The sequence below is a fragment of the Rattus norvegicus genome, chromosome 14 (genome assembly GCF_021556685.1).
Source record: "Rattus norvegicus strain SHRSP/BbbUtx chromosome 14, alternate assembly SHRSP_T2T, whole genome shotgun sequence".
In the NCBI taxonomy this organism is placed as follows: domain Eukaryota; kingdom Metazoa; phylum Chordata; class Mammalia; order Rodentia; family Muridae; genus Rattus; species Rattus norvegicus.
This window is the reverse complement of record NC_141547.1, coordinates 2,654,956-2,672,828: the sequence shown is the minus strand read 5'-3', so window position 1 is coordinate 2,672,828 and position 17,873 is coordinate 2,654,956.

The following is a 17,873-nucleotide window of genomic DNA, read 5'->3' as shown; positions in this document are numbered from 1 at the left end:
CTGTTGTTTATGAAATTGCAACCCGACATGTCACTGTAAAGTTATTTGTCTTAAAAAAAAAAAAAAAGTGGCCAAACTTGGCGGGTCTAACTGTCTGCCCGTGTCTGCAGATGGGTTGCTTCCACCCATGCGGGTGCTTGTCCTCTGTGGTCTTTAAAGAGCTCTCCTCCAGACAGTTGTGTCAAGTCTTGTTTCAAGAACTTTCCCGTCTTCTTAAAGTCGACGTGGCTGTTTGCTGCCTTTGTCAGTGCGTGCGTGCGTGCGTGCGTGCGTGCGTGCGTGCGTGTGTGTGTGTGTGTCTGAACTGCCACCTCTCCTTGAAGGGTAGGCTGCCGGTTCCGGACGAGCCATCAGAAGTAGCTGATGCACGACACTACACAGTGAGGTCGTCATCAGAACGACCCTAGACGCCTCAAGGGAAGCATGTGTCCTTAGCAAATGCAGACTGACAATCTGTACGGGACCAGGAAAGCTGCAGACCCTGTGTGTGGGAACATTAGCTTGATATGACCTTGTGTTTCCAGAGGAAGGAAAATTAGTTAAACAGGTAAAATTGACCTGGAACTCTGTTTTTAGTGCTTTAGGCATTGACACCTGACAGGAAAGAGTTTAAAAGGATGATTAGCAGTCAAACCTGTTTGAAAAGTATTTCCTAACCTTCGTGAGGTAAAAACGACGACAGGGATGGTTCTGCACTTCTTTTTAAGCATGCCCTGTGAGCAGAGTAACCTTTTCAGGGTGACACCACCGATCTTGGCCACAGCAGATTCCACCTCAGACTCCACTGAGGCAGTGCTTTAAGAAAAACGATGGCTACAGAGATGGCTCAGTGGGTAAGAACATTGGTTGCCCTTGCAGAGGACCCAGGATCACACGCATGGTTTATAGCCATCCCTAACTCCAGTCCCAGGGGATCTAATACCTCCTCTGTCTGTATGGTGCACACCAGAAACACGTGTGCACCTACAGGCATGCAGGCAGATCTCTCACACATAAAAAATTATTAAAACAAGAATTTAATAGTCTTCCACTAGGAAATTTAATCCCGTGCTGGAGAGATGGCTCAGTGGTTAAGAGGTTATGAGTTTAATTCCCAGCAACCACATGGTGGCTCACAACCCTCTGTAATGGGATCGGATGCCATCTTCCGGTGTGTCTGAAGACAGCTGCAGTGTACTCACATACATTTAATAGTATTTAAAAGAAAATTTAATCCCAACACGTGAAAGAACATAGAAAATTAATAATCTTGTCCTCTGTTGGTAGATCAGACAATGCCAGTCACTAGCAGGAAACCGAGAAGATGGAACACCCCGGAACCAAAGAGTACACGCTAGATATCGTAAGCTGTGGGTGAGGAGCACAAACTGGAAGGCGCAAGGACTGCCGGTTGGCTTCTTTCTAATCGGAAGTGGTGGGCATGATCACTGCGTCACGGGGTCACTGTGCTGTGCTGGTCGGCTTCTTTCTAATCTGAAGTGGTGCGCATGCTCACTGCGTCACGAGGTCACTGTGCTGTGCTTCTGCGTGCCTCTAATTACGTGTTTGCCCTTAGTGTAGATTCCTTCTGTGAATTCACTGAAGACTACGGCACGTGCTGTAGAGATGACAACTGGACAAGACCAAGGAAGTGACTTACAAGCAGCTAGATGGCTCCACCGACCCATGCTGTGCGTGGCTTTAACTCAGTCTTCAAGATGGCTCCCCAGACCTTCCCTCTACCCCCTTCCCCAGCACCTCCACACAGCTCTAGACACCATATACTAAAAGGCGGTTCCCTTACTTCTCATGGTGTGTTGCTGGTTCCCATCTTCCTATAACCAAACGTTCTGCTTAAAAAATAAAACTAGTCTGAGTGAGGTAACCTAGTCACAGAAAAACACACATGGCATGCACTCATTGATAAGTGGCTATTAGCCCAAATGCTTGAATTACCCTAGATGCACAGAACACATGAAACTCTAATGCTTCACTCCTTCTTTAAAAGGGGAACAAGAATACCCTTGGCAGGGAATAGGGAGGCAAAGTTTAGAACAGAGGCAGAAGGAACACCCACTCAGAGCCTGCCCCACATGTGGCCCATACATATACAGCCACCCAATTAGATAAGATGGATGAAGCAAAGAAGTGCAGGCCGACAGGAACCGGATGTAGATCGCTCCTAAGAGACACAGCCAGAATACAGTAAATACAGAGGCGAATGCCAGCAGCAAACCACTGAACTGAGAACGAGACCCCCATTGAAGGAATCAGAGAAAGGACTGGAAGAGCTTGAAGGGGCTTGAGACCCCATATGAACAACAATGTCAAGCAACCAGAGCTTCCAGGGACTAAGCCACTACCCAAAGACTATACATGGACTGACCCTGGGCTCCAACCTCATAGGTAGCAATGAACAGCCTAGTAAGAGCACCAGTGGAAGGGAAAGCCCTTGGTCCTGCCAAGACTGAGTCCCCAGTGAACGTGATTGTTGGGGGGAGGGTGGTAATGGGGGGAGGATGGGGAGGGGAAGCCCATATAGAAAGGGGGGAGGGGTTGGGGGATGTTGGCCCAGAAACCGGGAAGGGGAATAACAATCGAAATGTAAATAAGAAATACTCAAGTTAATAAAGATAAAAAACAAAACAAAACAACAACAAAAACAAAACAAAACTAGTCATGCTGTGTGTGGAGGTGTATGAGTGGTCAGTATTACCAATGTTTCCTTAACATACACTGTTCTCTAAGAGGAGTGAAATAAATGCCTGGTGTTTTGCTGGTACCTGTGTGTATATGTGTGCGTAGGGGAGAGTTGTTTGTTTTTGAGACAGGGTTTCTACATATCCCTGGATGTTCTGAAACTCACTTTCTTGACCAGACTGGCCCCCAACTCCTAGAGACTGTCCCTGACTCTCCCTCCACAGTGCTGGGATTAAAGGAGTGTGTCACTTCACCCAGCCTCTGTGTGTGTGTCTAGAGCATGGGTGAGCTGCAGAGTCAAAGAGAGGTCATTGGAAACCCTGGGCCTGAAGCTGCAGGCAGTTATAGGACCACTCACCGTGGGGGCTGGTCCGTGGGTGCTGGTCATGAACCCAGGTCCTCTGGACCAGTGGCGCATTTTTTTTAATTTTATTTTTTTTATTTTTTCAAGACAGGGTTTCTCTGTATAGCCCTGGCTGTCCTGGAGTTTACTCTTTGGACCAGGCTGGCCTCAAATTGAGAGATCTACCTGCCTCTGCCTCCCGAGTGCTGGGATTAAAGGCATGTAGTACACTGTTAAATTACTGAGCTGTCTGTCCGATACTTACCTTTAAAAAATAATTATTTTTATATGTACTTATTTATTTGCATGTATTTATTTATATGGTTCTGTGTGTGACAGAGGACAATCTTCAGCAGTTGAGTTCTGGAAACTGAATATCAGTCATGGACACCACTGCCTTAACCCTTGAGCCACAGCACTTTCTTTTTTCATTTTATTTAAAAAAAAATCCCATAATTAAATATTCATATCAGATGCTTATTCATAGAAAGGAAACATAAGTTTATGTTAAAATTAAGAACACTAACATTCTACACCTCCTGCTGAGAAAGCATCCCTTCATTTGCCCCAAACACGGAGAAGACAGGTGCCTGCTGCAGGTGGAGTTACACAGAGAAGACAGGTGCCTGCTGCAGGTGGAGTTACATGGAGAAGACAGGTGCCTGCTGCAGGTGGAGTTACACGGAGAAGACAGGTGCCTGCTGCAGGTGGAGTTACACGGAGAAGACAGGTGCCTGCTGCAGGTGGAGTTACACAGAGAAGACAGGTGCCTGCTGCAGGTGGAGTTACATGGAGAAGGCAGGTGCCTGCTGCAGGTGGAGTTACACGGAGAAGACAGGTGCCTGCTGCAGGTGGAGTTACACGGAGAAGACAGGTGCCTGCTGCAGGTGGAGTTACATGGAGAAGGCAGGTGCCTGCTGCAGGTGGAGTTACATGGAGAAGACAGGTGCCTGCTACAGGTGGAGTTACACGGAGAAGACAGGTGCCTGCTGCAGGTGGAGTTACACGGAGAAGACAGGTGCCTGCTGCAGGTGGAGTTACATGGAGAAGACAGGTGCCTGCTGCAGGTGGAGTTACACGGAGAAGACAGGTGCCTGCTGCAGGTGGAGTTACATGGAGAAGACAGGTGCCTGCTGCAGGTGGAGTTACACGGAGAAGACAGGTGCCTGCTGCAGGTGGAGTTACACGGAGAAGACAGGTGCCTGCTGCAGGTGGAGTTACATGGAGAAGACAGGTGCCTGCTGCAGGTGGAGTTACATGGAGAAGACAGGTGCCTTCTGCAGGTGGAGTTACACGGAGAAGACAGGTGCCTGCTGCAGGTGGAGTTACACAGAAAAGACAGGTGCCTGCTGCAGGTGGAGTTACATGGAGAAGACAGGTGCCTGCTGCAGGTGGAGTTACATGGAGAAGACAGGTGCCTGCTGCAGGTGGAGTTACACGGAGAAGACAGGTGCCTGCTGCAGGTGGAGTTACACGGAGAAGACAGGTGCCTGCTACAGGTGGAGTTACACAGAGAAGGCAGGTGCCTGCTGCAGGTGGAGTTACATGGAGAAGACAGGTGCCTGCTGCAGGTGGAGTTACATGGAGAAGACAGGTGCCTGCTACAGGTGGAGTTAGAAGCTTGACAAACAACATGAAAGAATGTTCACTTGTTAATTTATTTACGTTCTTGGCAATATTACCAGACTGAAAACTAACCTCTTTATTTCCTAAAAATTATTTTTCATTTTTTGAGATTATAATAAAATTTCCTAATTTCTCCCTTCCTTTTCCTCTCTCCAAGACCTCCCATATACACCTCCTTGCTCTCCTTCAAATTCATGGACATTTTAAAATTGTTTGATACATATAATCTGCTCAATCAGTCAGAAACCTCTCCAAACAAGAGTGTCTGTTTTGTTTTCTGCTTAGATTTGTTTTTAAAACAGTCTCGTGTAGCCCAGGTTGGCCTTTAGTCTTCCATGTAGCCAAGGATACCCTTGATCTGCCTCCTCTTTCCAAGGGCTGGGGTTACAGGCTGTGCCACCATGCTCACAGTGCTTGCTTTATAAGGACACATCCACGCTTTGTGTGCATCACCTCTAGCTTTTCTGCAGACAACCCAATGATTTAGACAAGAAACTAGAAGGACAGAAAGACGAAAAAGCTCCTGCATAACTTTCCAAGAGTCTCCCCGCAGCCCCATCCCCAACTCATAAAAACGCAACTGGAATGGAGGCAGGACTCCAGCATGGTGCTTCAGTTCAGGATAGGCCAAAGGGACTACGAAGTTTCTATTCCCCGGGGACGTCTGTGACTTCCTCGGGGACCTGCAGTGAAGTATAGGTCTCTTGGAGGAGGAGACTACACTTTCATTTCTTTACATTTCTTACCACTAAAGAGACACCAGTCGTCAGCCGAAACTTTAGAGTTGCCTGGGAACTTGACCCCGTGAAGGGATTTCCAAGACCCACCAGAACGATCCCAGTCTAAAGATAGTCTCTTTAATTCTTAGACATCTAAAGGGTTATACTGTTTGCCTGTCGTGAACTGTCTGTCCTGAGGCCTCCCAGCTCCCCCGAGGTCCCATCCATCTTGGTACTAATCTCTCCCCCCCAAGCCACTGGCACTTTGTTCCCAGAACATTGACCTCGGCAGAGGAGAAACAGCTGGTGGACAGTTTATCCACAGTAACCCTTCGCAGCCTTGTGCAAGAGACCAGTGAGCACAGTTTTCATAATTCTCCTATAGTCTCATTTTTCAGCTCTTGCTCATGTGTCAAATGTCACAGCATTTAAAAAAAAAATGCCAGTGCCTATAAAATACCACAGAAAGGCAAAAATGTCCCCGCTTGACATATACATGCAGGAAGGACCCTACTTCTGGAGGCTTTTGAGTTTCTTTTTTCGGGGGGTGGAGTGGGGTAGGGGGTTAAAGATAGCTCCAATTCTAAAAGTATCACGTCAGTTCCCAAAACTTGTTTGTTCTGAGAAGCCCAACATTGCTGTGTCCAAATTGCATTTATAAAATTGTATCCATCAACCGGGAGCAATATAACTTGTTAGAAATGCATTCCGGCTTCTTAATTTTAAAAGTACGTCCCTCGGAACACGAGCTTCTAAGTCCCTCTGTGCTGGGGACTGAGGGAGGGGTATCTCTAAGCGTCTGGGCATTGAGTGGGGGCCTCAGATATTCACATTTAAAAGTATGAACAGCACAACCAGGGAACGTTTTAGTGCCTCCTTGCTTACCCTTCATCAGCTGTAAAAGAAACTTTGACTGGAGGAGCATGAAGTAAGGGGGGTGAGCCAAGACCGAAAGGAGTCTCAGCTGCAAAGCGGGGTTTATGTGCCTGCAGTCTGGAGGGGTAAAGGTGGCCCCTAAATACAGCATCAGAACAGAGATGCAGTGGGTCCCCTCCCCCCTCCCCTCCCCTTCCTCCATGTCTTCTTTCAGACGTGATTGTATTTCTTGAGAACATTCCTGCATATTTTTCCTGAACTTTTCTGTGAAGTACATCTGAGGGGCTGGCGGGGAGAGGGGAGTGGCTCAGCAGTTAAGAACAGTCAATGCTTTTGCAGAGGATTCAAATTCAGTTCCCAGCACCCACGCTAGGCACCTCCACGGGCACCTGAAGTCACATGCAGATACCCAAACACATAATTAAAAGTAAAATAAATCAGTAGCAATGATAACAAAAGAATAACGCACATCAGGGTATTCTGTTTATAGTTGGATTTTTTCTTTTTTCTTTTTTTTTTATTTTTAAATTTTACATGTATGGATATTTTGCCTGCATGCCTGTTCACTGTGTGCATGCCAGTTTCCTGCAGAAGGTGTCAGACTACCTGGAACTGGAGTTAAGTATGGCTTGAGCTCCGATGTGGATGCTGAGAATGAAACCCACGACCTCTGCAAGAGCAAGCTCAACTTCTGGTTCACTGTCCAAGCCCCCTTGTTGTTCGTTTAAGTTTACACGGGAGCTCGCGTAACCGAAACCGGCCTGGAACTCCTGATCCTCTCTCTGCCTCCCTGGAGCAGAGGTTGTAGGTGTGGGCCACCAGAGCCAGCTGTATCAGACTTCTTAACTCACTGAGTAACAGAACCCGGATGCTATGACCCTGGAGCTGTGCGCTGTGACATCGCCTCTGGCCACCAGATGGCAGACGTTCCTTCGGCATGTTCCGTGAGGCGGCTGCCTGGGACGCTTGGGTATCAGTAAGACTTGGAAGGCATAAAAACAAAACATGGGCTCTCACAGGCGAACCGAGCTCCTGGTGGTTTAACCGTGCTCTACTCACCTCTGTTCCTTCTCTGGGCGTTTGCAGATCCCTATTTGTAGCACTTCCCCTCAGCCGCCTGCGCCTGGCTGGCTGCCAGTAAGACGGCACGGCACCTGACTTCATCCTTCGGGTATCACCAAAGTGGTACCACCTTTCCTGCCCAGTCCCCCGCTTGTGAACACACTGTGCCCTGTTCAAACACTGCCTTCTCAAACATCCTGGCTTACTTATCGTCTCTCCTTTGGCACAAGACACAGAACCCCAGAGGAAGGGATGGCTTTGCTCCCACAATAGGAGAAGGACTTCATTCAGGTCTGTATTACCAGTCCCTCCTGTCTATTGTCTAAGACTGTGGCCTGATGGATAACCAGGCTGTATGTATCTAATGTGCATGCCTTTGTGTCGCTGAGGCTCAGTACACAGCATACTACCATAGAATATATGCTCAGTCAGGTAAGATGCAATAGGGGTTGCCTAATAGGCTTGATGCTGGCTTAGATTTTCAGTGACTGAATGGAGGATTAATCACAGATTTTGTAGGAGGTTAAACATCACCTGCAAAGCAGGAATTTATGGAAGCTGTAGGAAGATGTTTGTGTGAAATAAAATATGCCCCACACCCATGTTGGTCTAGACCGTTAGCTATGAGAAACAAACAAAGCTGAGCACAACAGACTTGACCAAGAGAAACCCTTCAAAAGATACATCCTCAGCTCTTCCGTCTAGGACAGCCCATTTGTAAATGAGTGCGAGATTATATCGGATGTCCTGCCCTTGATGATTATAAGGACCTGGTCAAGGGACCCCTGTCCAGTTTGACTGTAAATGTGTGTGTGTATGCCCGTGCACGCCTGTCCTTCTCGGCCTCTAAATAGAGGGTTCTAAGCTCTCTAACCCAGCAGTGGAGGCCAATCATTAAGCTAAGAGACAGCTGACTTCTGGAAACGAAGCTGTGTGTTAAGGGTAGTGAGACGCCTTGCAAATCTTTCTAAGTCTTTGGGTGTGAGCAGAAATGCTGGCCGCTTCCCTGCCCCCACCTTCGGAGCTGGAAGGAGGAAAGCTGCTCCTGAAGTTTGTCAGGCTCATTCTCTCCCTCCAATATGCCCACCGTCCTGTTAGTGGCCGGTGGCATGGCTGACTGTATTTCCATGGTAAGCTCCAGCAAGGACGTTCAAAGCATCCCCAGGGTCTTTCCTCTCTGCCATCTGCTTCCTTCCTAATTCCCTTCTTCAGCCTTCCCTTTCTGTACATCTTCACCCCAACCTCTGCCCCAGCCCCTGTGAAATAAGGGACAAAAACCACTGCCTCCCCCATCAGATCCCAACCTGCCTTTTGCCCCGGACAGATCACGAGATACACCTTGGTGCACTCAATAAAGAGGGATTGTTTTGGTAATCCAAGCAAAGCTAAGAATGTTTAAATTCCTCCCACTCTCTCCTCACCACAATGTGAGATGAATCCAACTATGTTGTAAGAGCGTGGCCACAGGCCTGCACTCTTAAGCTGAGAAACGTTGCAGCAAACTTTCCTTGTATAGCAATGTTATCAGCCAAGAACTCTGGCCTTAGCCCTGCCATTGAGAAATCTGGAGAACTTTCTCCTTGTCCACATGGACTTTCAGAAGTTTCTGCCTAGTCGGCATCTGTAGTGTTCATAATATGTGATGATGTAAGGATGCTGTGGTGACTTCTCTCCTCAGAGACCATTTGTACTTTTGGTCCAATAGAGGCTTAGCAATATTTCGGGAACCCTCAAGCCTGATGCTCTGTGGCACATTTAAGGGATGGTAGATGTTAGAACTGGCAGTTGGGATGCATGCAGTAGGTGGCAGTGAGAACACTGCGTCCCTTCCATGTGTAAGCATGTGTGTGCGTGTGAGAGAGTGTGTGCATGTGCACGTGTGTATGTGCACGTGCACTCGTGTGTGTGTGCGCGCACGCATGAGTGTGCATGTGCACTCATGTGTGTGTGTGTGTGTGTGTGTATTTCACAGCATATGATGAAGTTGGCCTTTACCTTTTTAGTTTTCTCTGAGTATAAATTTTGGAGAATTTCATTTTCCCTGTTCTTTGTGCACATACTCGTGTACATGTATAAGGAGAAGTCAGACAATCTTAGGCCTCCAGGGGCATTCCCTTCCCCCCTTTAGAGGTAGGGTCTGTCATTGACTTTGAATTGGCTGAGTGGGTTAGGATGACTGGCAAGGTAACTGCTTGTCTCTGTTCCCCAGTGCTGAGATTACAAGGCACTCACTATATCTGTCTGTCTGTCTGTCGTCTATTTACCTATCTATAATCAATCTTTCTATTGGTGCTATTACCAATTTATTTACCCATTTATTGCTTTTTAGACAGTATCACTGTAGAGTGTTGGCTGACCTATAATGCTCTCTGTAGACCAGACTGGTCTTGAACACAAAGGTCTTGCCTCTGCCTTCCAAGTGCTGGGAGTGCTGGTGTGCACCACCACACCTGGCAAATGGAAATGCATTTATTGATTTGAGGGCAGGGGGAGCAGGGTTTTACCATGTGGCTCTGGTTGGGCTAGAACTCACCCCGTAGACCAGGCTGACTTCAAACCCACCGAGATCTGTGTGTTTCTGTCTCCGTCTGAATCCTGGGATTAGAGGTCTGTGCTGCCACGGCTGGTTTACACTCAGCCTTTCTTCCATGGGTTCTAGGGATCAGGGCATGGGCTGCAGACTGAGCTGTCTCCCAGCCTTCTATTCCCACTGTGGTTAGAGGCACCCCATACCATTTCGGCTTAATGTCTGTGGTCAGAAAGCCTTAGTACTTTGTCCTTTAGGAACATAGCTTCTTAATCTTGCCTGGAGGCAGCATCATGGTTTATATGCTTGTCATCCTTGAGCAGTTGATAGCTAGTGTTAGTCTTTAGATCTCAGATTCCTCTCTCTGCCCACCTAGGATCCGGCGCAGTCTTTTGCCTACGGCTGGCGTTCGGTGATTATTGGTTGGCGCAAAGCTTGCTGTGCTTGGAGCTGTTTGCTGTGACCTTTCCACTATCCCTTCCTTTCCAGGACCTTAAATCTTTGGTATGTTGCAGAAGAGGCGGACACATGAAGGGATGGGCAGGAAGAAGGAATGGGTAGGAGACAGGCAAGGCTGAGCTGCTGTGACAGGCAACCTCAAAGGCCTAGGAATGCATTAAAGCCCTAGGGTGATTAGAGGAAGTGACTGGGCAGTGAGAGCCCTGTCCCAGTGCTGGAAGACATGGGCTGTGCACTGGCTGTTTAGAAAGGTGTGCATCAGGACCTATGGATTAATTAGTAGGATACTTCGAGGTCCCTAATGGGTCACTAGGGCGTTAAAATACAATGGGAACAATGGTTAATATGTTCCTACGTGGGGGACCAAGACTTGAGCAAGGAAATGGGAGTTGAGTCTAACTCAAAAGATGTCAGGTGCTAGCCAAGGAGTTTGGGTTTCAGCTCCACGGATGGTGTTCTGCGACATCCCAGGAACCCTAACCAGGAAAATGATACAAGTTTTCCCGTTTATCAGGAAGGCAACACTGTTGTTTCTGGATGAGGTGGAGGAGAGAGAATTTAAGGACCCCGAGAGGCACCAGATGTGGACATCAGGGGAAGAGGGAAACAGAAACGAACTGTCATGTTTCAAGCCCTTGTGACTAGAAGATTCTTTTGCTGTTGATTCATACAAGAGTCTGGGGGACAAGGCACCTCCAGCTTTGGAGATCTGTGGGGAGGAAAGAGGAACTTCTTTTCAGAGATGTCGATTGGACCCACTCCATAGACAAATTTGTTTACTGTGGTCTTTTGTGTGACAAATTATCTGTTATAAATTATATTGTGTGACAACATGTGTCAGTGTTCCCACTCTGTCAGAATCCTAGAGTACCTGCCACTTGCTGTCCTTTTGTCTGTCCCCAATAATCAATACAAAGCCTCGCTCTCCTCTGGTTCTTGTGGTTTTGCATGTTTACCAGGGGTGCATTCCCTAGGATTTGATAACATGATAGAGGAACAGTCTGGAATCTCCACTTTCGAGGAGAAGTCTAAACGTGTCCCAAGACTATGCATCAGGAACTGAACGTCGAACGGACTCCAGTGTGCCAGGATTATGGCAAGTCAACCAAGACTGCTTTTCCTGGAGAGCTGACTCTTGGTTCCTCACTTCTGAGACCTGATGCTAGAGAAATACCCAGGGCAGCAGTTCTTAACCTTCCCGACACTGCGACACTTTAACGCAGCTCCTCATGTGGTGGCCCCAGCTGTAAATTAATTCTCATTGCTACTAATTTTGCCATTGTTATGAACCATAATGTAAATATATGATACGCAAGATATCTGCTATGTGAACCCTGTGAAAGGTCGTTCGACCCCCTCAAAGGCGTTGAGACCCACAGGTTGAGAACTGTTGACCTAGTAGATTGAGGTCGCACCTCTTCTTTTTGAAAGTTATTGGCTGGAGGGCTTATGGGGACATTGAGCAGATTGTCAGGGGTGCATTTGTTATTAGGACTATGACCATGATGGCGGATCTGAGGGGAGTTCGAGACTATGTGACTGAGTTGGCCAGTTGGCTGTACCTTCCTACAGCTCTCTGACAAAGGGGGGGGGGGGTGATTCGCAGCACACAGCTTCAACCAGACTCTCTGCTCTCAGTTGGAGGCAGGGGAGGAGTTGAGGAGAACGATGTGTATATAGCCTTCAATACTCCCTTGAATGTAGACTCACTTCCCCAGATGAGAGGTCCTGGCACAGACAGACTCACAGCCAATGCTCTCAGCAGAGTGCTAGTCAGTACCCTCTACTCTGGTTGGATTCTAACTACAGCTTTATCAATGTCGACCTTGTTAGCTTGAGAAGCAGTCAATTCTAAAGATGTTAGTGCCTCCCTGTGCCTTTCCCGGGCCTGGGAACCGTGGCCTTTCCTTATGCTCAGGTTAAGGACCACCGTCCCCACCAACTGGCCCAGCTGTGAGAAGGAATGGGTTTGAATCTAGGTCTCACGTTCAACAGGCAGGCGCTGCATGAGATCAGAAAGTTTGTGGCATGTCCTAATTCACAGGTTCAAACATGTGGGCGCAAGAGGTTGGCGATGAAGAGAGCATGCTTACAACACGCAGAGTGGTTGACGAGAAAGACACATCCTGAAGGTAGAGGGAAAGGTCACCAGATCCCCCTCCCAGATTCTTCGGGGACTATTATTAACTCCCTCAGTGACGGGAGCTTCTCTGGTAACACTACCAAATATGTTTCCAGTGTCTCTCTTCAGTGCTGGGAACGCATGACCCGTGAAGGATAGGTCCATCGTGTTCGTGTCTCTCCTTTGGTTCTTCACAGGTTTCCAGGCCAGTGAGGCAGAAATACGCATAATCATGACTGCGCTGAAAAGCAACCACATTCCTATTTTACATCAGAAATTGACACCTGGAAGGCTTCAGACTCACCTGGATTCATTCACATAGCCAGAAAGCTCAAAGGTGGATGGCTAGAGGCAGACGCTTTCCCCTTGCACATCCATGAAAATGGCACCGAGCAAACATACTGCCTTCCATTCCGTGTCTTCAGAATAGACCGAGCGCAGCCCTCTTTAGCTAAACAGCTTAATAGACTAGGGTCAGGGGGTCACAGATGAGAAAAACAGCTAGGAAGCTGGAGGAGGGTTGGGGTTCCAGCGTTAGAAATTAGGTTGGATGAAGGCCTTGGAGTCAGGGCTTCATCGAGCTTTTCTCCCGTGTGGCCATGACTCATCCTTATTTGGTGTTCCAAGAGAGACCGTAACCGACCAGAGGAGGGCAGTATGCCTGTGTTGACGGAGACTGTACTGGGAGGAGGAAATTCCTCCCAAAACAATCCAAGTGAGTTTACAAGAAAAAAGTAAAAGTGTGTACCGGGAATCCAAAATAAATAGCAAGTGTCCACTAAAGCAGTTACACGGGAGGCTGGCTGCCAGTATCCGGAGCCAGGAGAGAGTTGCCCTCCTCAAAGCACCCCCACCCCCGCAGGATGTGTTACTGGAGTTGGGGATTGGTGGGGGAATCTACCACAATGCCATCTTTGAGAGCCTGCTGGGCTCCCCTGCCCCCAGTTACTTCTGTTGTTCACACCTTCCTGTGGGATTATTTCAAATCCCTATTTCCTGATGACCCAACATCCTCCTGTGACTGGCAGGGGGTGAAGCCTGCCAAGGCCTCAGGTAGCAGCAGCCTTGCCCATTTTCAGTAACATCCTGTGTTCCCAACTTTCCAGCTCAGCTCCTAAATGCCAGGTTGGGGCTGTGAAATTTTCCATGGCCTCCCGCTAGACTACTCCTCTTGTATTCCAGCCCATAGACATAGTGCTCAGCTAGACCAGCGTGACCCCCCCCCCCACCTCCGTTTGTGTCATTATCACATTACACAGGACATTTCTGACTTCTTTTGACTACCCACCGTGGAGGAGGGGTCAACCTTGGGGACTCGGAGAGGGAAACTGTGGTACACTCACATGAAGCCATCCTGGCAGCATCAGTACTGGAAAACATGGTCTGTGACTGCGTGTGTGTGTGTGTGTGTGTGTGTGTGTGTGTGTGTCCCTCATGAATAAGGCCCCTACGGACAGTGAGAGAGTGTCTCAGAATTCTGCTACAATACCCTCCAGAGAGCCCACGAGTCTACGTTTAGGGCAATGCCTCGAGTTTTTGTAGAACTTATCAGTTCAGAATCCCCCCCCCCCCCCAGCGAGTGTCTTCTGTGGTGTTTGGTCTGGGGTTAGCCCTGCACTGCCATTAAAGCTCACTACTCGAGGGTTACACGAAGTGCAAAACAGGTTTGAGAAGTCACGGAACTCATCTGGTTAGCATATGGTAGAGCTATACACAGACCCAGAAAACCTATGTTTCCCAATGCACTCAGGTTCACACCTAGCTCCCATGGGTGTTTTCTCTCCTATGAGCAGGCACGCACGCACGCGCGCACACACACACACACACGCACACACACACACACGCACGCACACACACGCACACACGCATGCACGCACACACACGCACACACGCATGTCCCCCAAAAGCCTCTAGGATTTTTCTGCTCTATGCGTTAAGTATAATTTATGTATCACGTTCACCCATTATAAGGCTGTGTGGTTGATGTTTAAGTAAAGGTCTACAGTGGTACAGCCAGCACAATAGTAATATCCAAGTTTAGGACACGTACCACCCCAACGCTTCCCTTACCCTATGTCAGTCTCTGCTGCTGCCCTTGCTCTCCTGGGTGTTTCCTCTTACTTCTGCATGTTCAGAGATGGCGGGAATCAATACGATCAAATACGTGACATGAAGTTCACTCATGTTGAATGTATCATTCCATCTTTATTTCTAAATAGTAGTGTTGTGCCAGGAGACGCTCATGAACCCCAAAAAGACCACCAAGGAGCCAATGCCGATGCGATCACATTAGGGTCCCTTTACTCAAGCTCGAAGTTCGATGCAGTAAAGTTTCTAATGCAGTAGAACGGGAGGGTACAGCAGTAAGCTTAGTTTAAGGCAAGCATGTATAGAGACGAGAAGGTGGTTCTAGACTGGCACACATCTGATTGGCGGCCATTATGGCCTTTAACATAATTGGATAGAGCTGGGAGTCAAGCCATAAACTTAACTCCTGTTTTCTTCTTGATTGGCGGTTCTTAGGAAGTGAAGTGTCAGGGGCAGGCTTGTAACCTGGGGGTGCAGATTTGTTGGGGAGCAACCTGGGGTGCCAGTTTGTCAGTTAACTCGAGGTCAACCCTAGGTTCTCTCAGATGGAGTTTGAACCCTAAGATCTATACCACTCAGTAGTTCATTGTACGTCTACTCTACCTATACCACTCAGTAGTTCATTGTGCGTCTACTCTACCTTTTGTTTGTGTGTAGAGGTTGGTAGATATTTAAAACATTTACAGTGTGAACTACTATACTGTGTGGCTATGAAATTTTTATGTATTTATTTTATTTATTGTTTTTTTTTTCTTTTCTCACTTATTCTATCCCGACCACAGTTTCCCTTCCCTCCCCTTCCAACGGCTCTGAACTTTGCACACAGCCTCTCTGCAATCCTCTGTCTTCGTACCCTACATACTTAGGAGGGGAACTTCTGGGTCACACAGTGAATATATTTAACATCTTAAGAAGTTGCCAAACTATTACCTAGATTAAATATACCATTTTATGGTTCCGGTTTCTTTGAGTTCTTGCCCAAACTTGAAAGGGTCAGTCTTTGGCTGTGGTATTCCAGTAGTGAAGAGAGGCTTTAATTTGTATTTCCTTCGTAAATTATGATGCTGATGGTCTTCTCAGGTCATAGGTCTGCTTTGCTGAGGTAGCCATTTAAATCCTGGTCATTTCTTAATCAACTTATCTGATTGAATTGTTAGACTTTGTCTTATACACATGTATATACAATATACATATGGACCCAGGCATATACACACTCATATATATATATATATATGCACATATATCCACACACTTGTGTATATATACATATATGATATAAATATATAAATCTGTATATGTATAATTTAAAATCTAGTTTCTTCTATTGAGTAAAACATCCGGTATTTGTTTTTCTGAATCTTGTTTTTTTCATTTAATACAAAAAACTCCGGTTACACCCATTTTCCTGAAAAAAGTTATTTTTTTAAATTTTGTAATTACATTTATGTACAGAAAACTTAGTGTACATTTAACCCAGTTTAGTGGCGAGTTCTTTAGCCTTTGCCTTTTCCAGCTTGGCAATGCGAACCACAGACTCAGGACCCAGGATGTTGCCCCCCCAGTGGCAGTGGATCTCGTCATATCTTTCATTATAATTGGTCCTAATAGCTTCTGCCAGCCTAGCCAGAGCACCTTGTCTGCTGAGTTGACCTGTGTGAAGGCAACAGTGGTGCACGTCTTCCTTTACTGAAAGCACATTGGTTTGTCACAGTCAGGTCACCGTCTTGAATGTCAGTGTCTGAGGTGGGCTCTGTTGTATTGATCTACGTTTTTATTTTTAGGTCAGCACCGCATTTCCCTGATTGCTGCGACTTGACTGCCAATCTTCCAAACTTCTGATCATGACTGTTCTCTGCATTTCCACATGAAGAACCAACCTGTCAACACAAGCACGTAAGCAGAGTAATGCCGTCTGCTACACACTAACGTGACAGATCAATATTTGGACTCTGCTTTTCCTGATCACTGAGGATTGAACCTAGCACCAGGCACACGCCCGACCCCTGAGCTGTATCTTCAGCCTTCTGTTTTGCTCCTTTGTTTCTTAAGACAGGGTCCCTGCCTGGACTTGATCTTACAGTCTTCTCGACTCAGCCTGGAATTACATGTCTGCTCCGATAGGTTTGGCAACGATTGCTACCCTAACGCTTTTGCGGGCTGTAATCTATGTGCAACTCAGGGGCTCGTTGTGTTTGCTCAGACCCTTTTCAGTTTCTCAGCAATGTTTTGAAGTTTTCAGTGTGTGGCTTTTACATTTCTTTTTGATAAAAATCGGTCCTGGGTGGAGACATGGCTTAGCAGTTAAGAGCGCTTGTTGCTCTTGCAGAGGACCTGGGCTTAGTTCTGTTTATTGCTCATAACTATCTGTAACTCCAGTTTTGGGACATCTGATGATGCTAGATAAATATTGGTCCTATTTTTAGGACCATATTTTAGGACCCATATTGTTCCTTTTTGACCCGTCCAGCAGGTCCAGTTATTCAGGGTCCCGAAGAGGTGCTACCTGAGGGTCAAGGGGGGGGGAGAAAAGAAGGAGACCAAGCAAGGTTCTGTTGCCAAGGTCTCGTTTATTGAGGGGAATGTACAGCATTTAAAGCTCTGAGGCAGGAATTGAAGCTTAGGGTGGGGGAGTATTGGGAAGTGTCCAAGGATATAAGGTGAATCACTAAACTGCAAGATATCCTCCTTAAACAAAGAGGCAGCAGTCTTCCGGGGACATACTCTTTGAAAAGGTTGAGCCCTTCTCAGGAATCTGCTCAGGGCAGGGCACTAGCTTTGCTCAGGCTGAAATATCCTGTGATTGTTCCCTGAATCTTCCTGGGAGAGGCTTTTGTCCAACAATCTCATAATCTTACAGCAGCCATCTTAGGGGTGAGCATCTGTGGCCATACAGCCCAGAGTCAGGTAGCCACCTTGAGCTATATACAGTCACAAAGCGGCCAGGTCCAAATCCAATACGGCTCCCTACACCTTTTATGCTACTATGAATAAAATTTTTCTTGGTTTCCTCTCCCTCCCTCTCCTCCTCCCCCTCTCTCTCCCCCTCCTCCCCTTCCTCCCCCTCCTCTTCCACCCCTCCTCTTCCCCTTCCTCCCCCCTCCTCCTCCCCATCATCATCATCATCATGGTTTTGTTTTGTTGAGACAGGGTCTCTCTATTATGGAGCTCTAGATATCCTGGGACTTGCTATGAAGCCCCGGTTGGCCTCGTGCTCACAGAAATTCTCCTGCCTTTGCCTCCTCGGTGCTGAGACTGAAGGCGTGGGCCACCAGGCCTGGCAGCCATTGGCTGTTAATGGAGTATCCTGTGACCTTGCTAAGCTTGCTTGCTGGTTCTGGTAGGTTTTTGTAGACTCCTTAGGCTTTTCTGCAG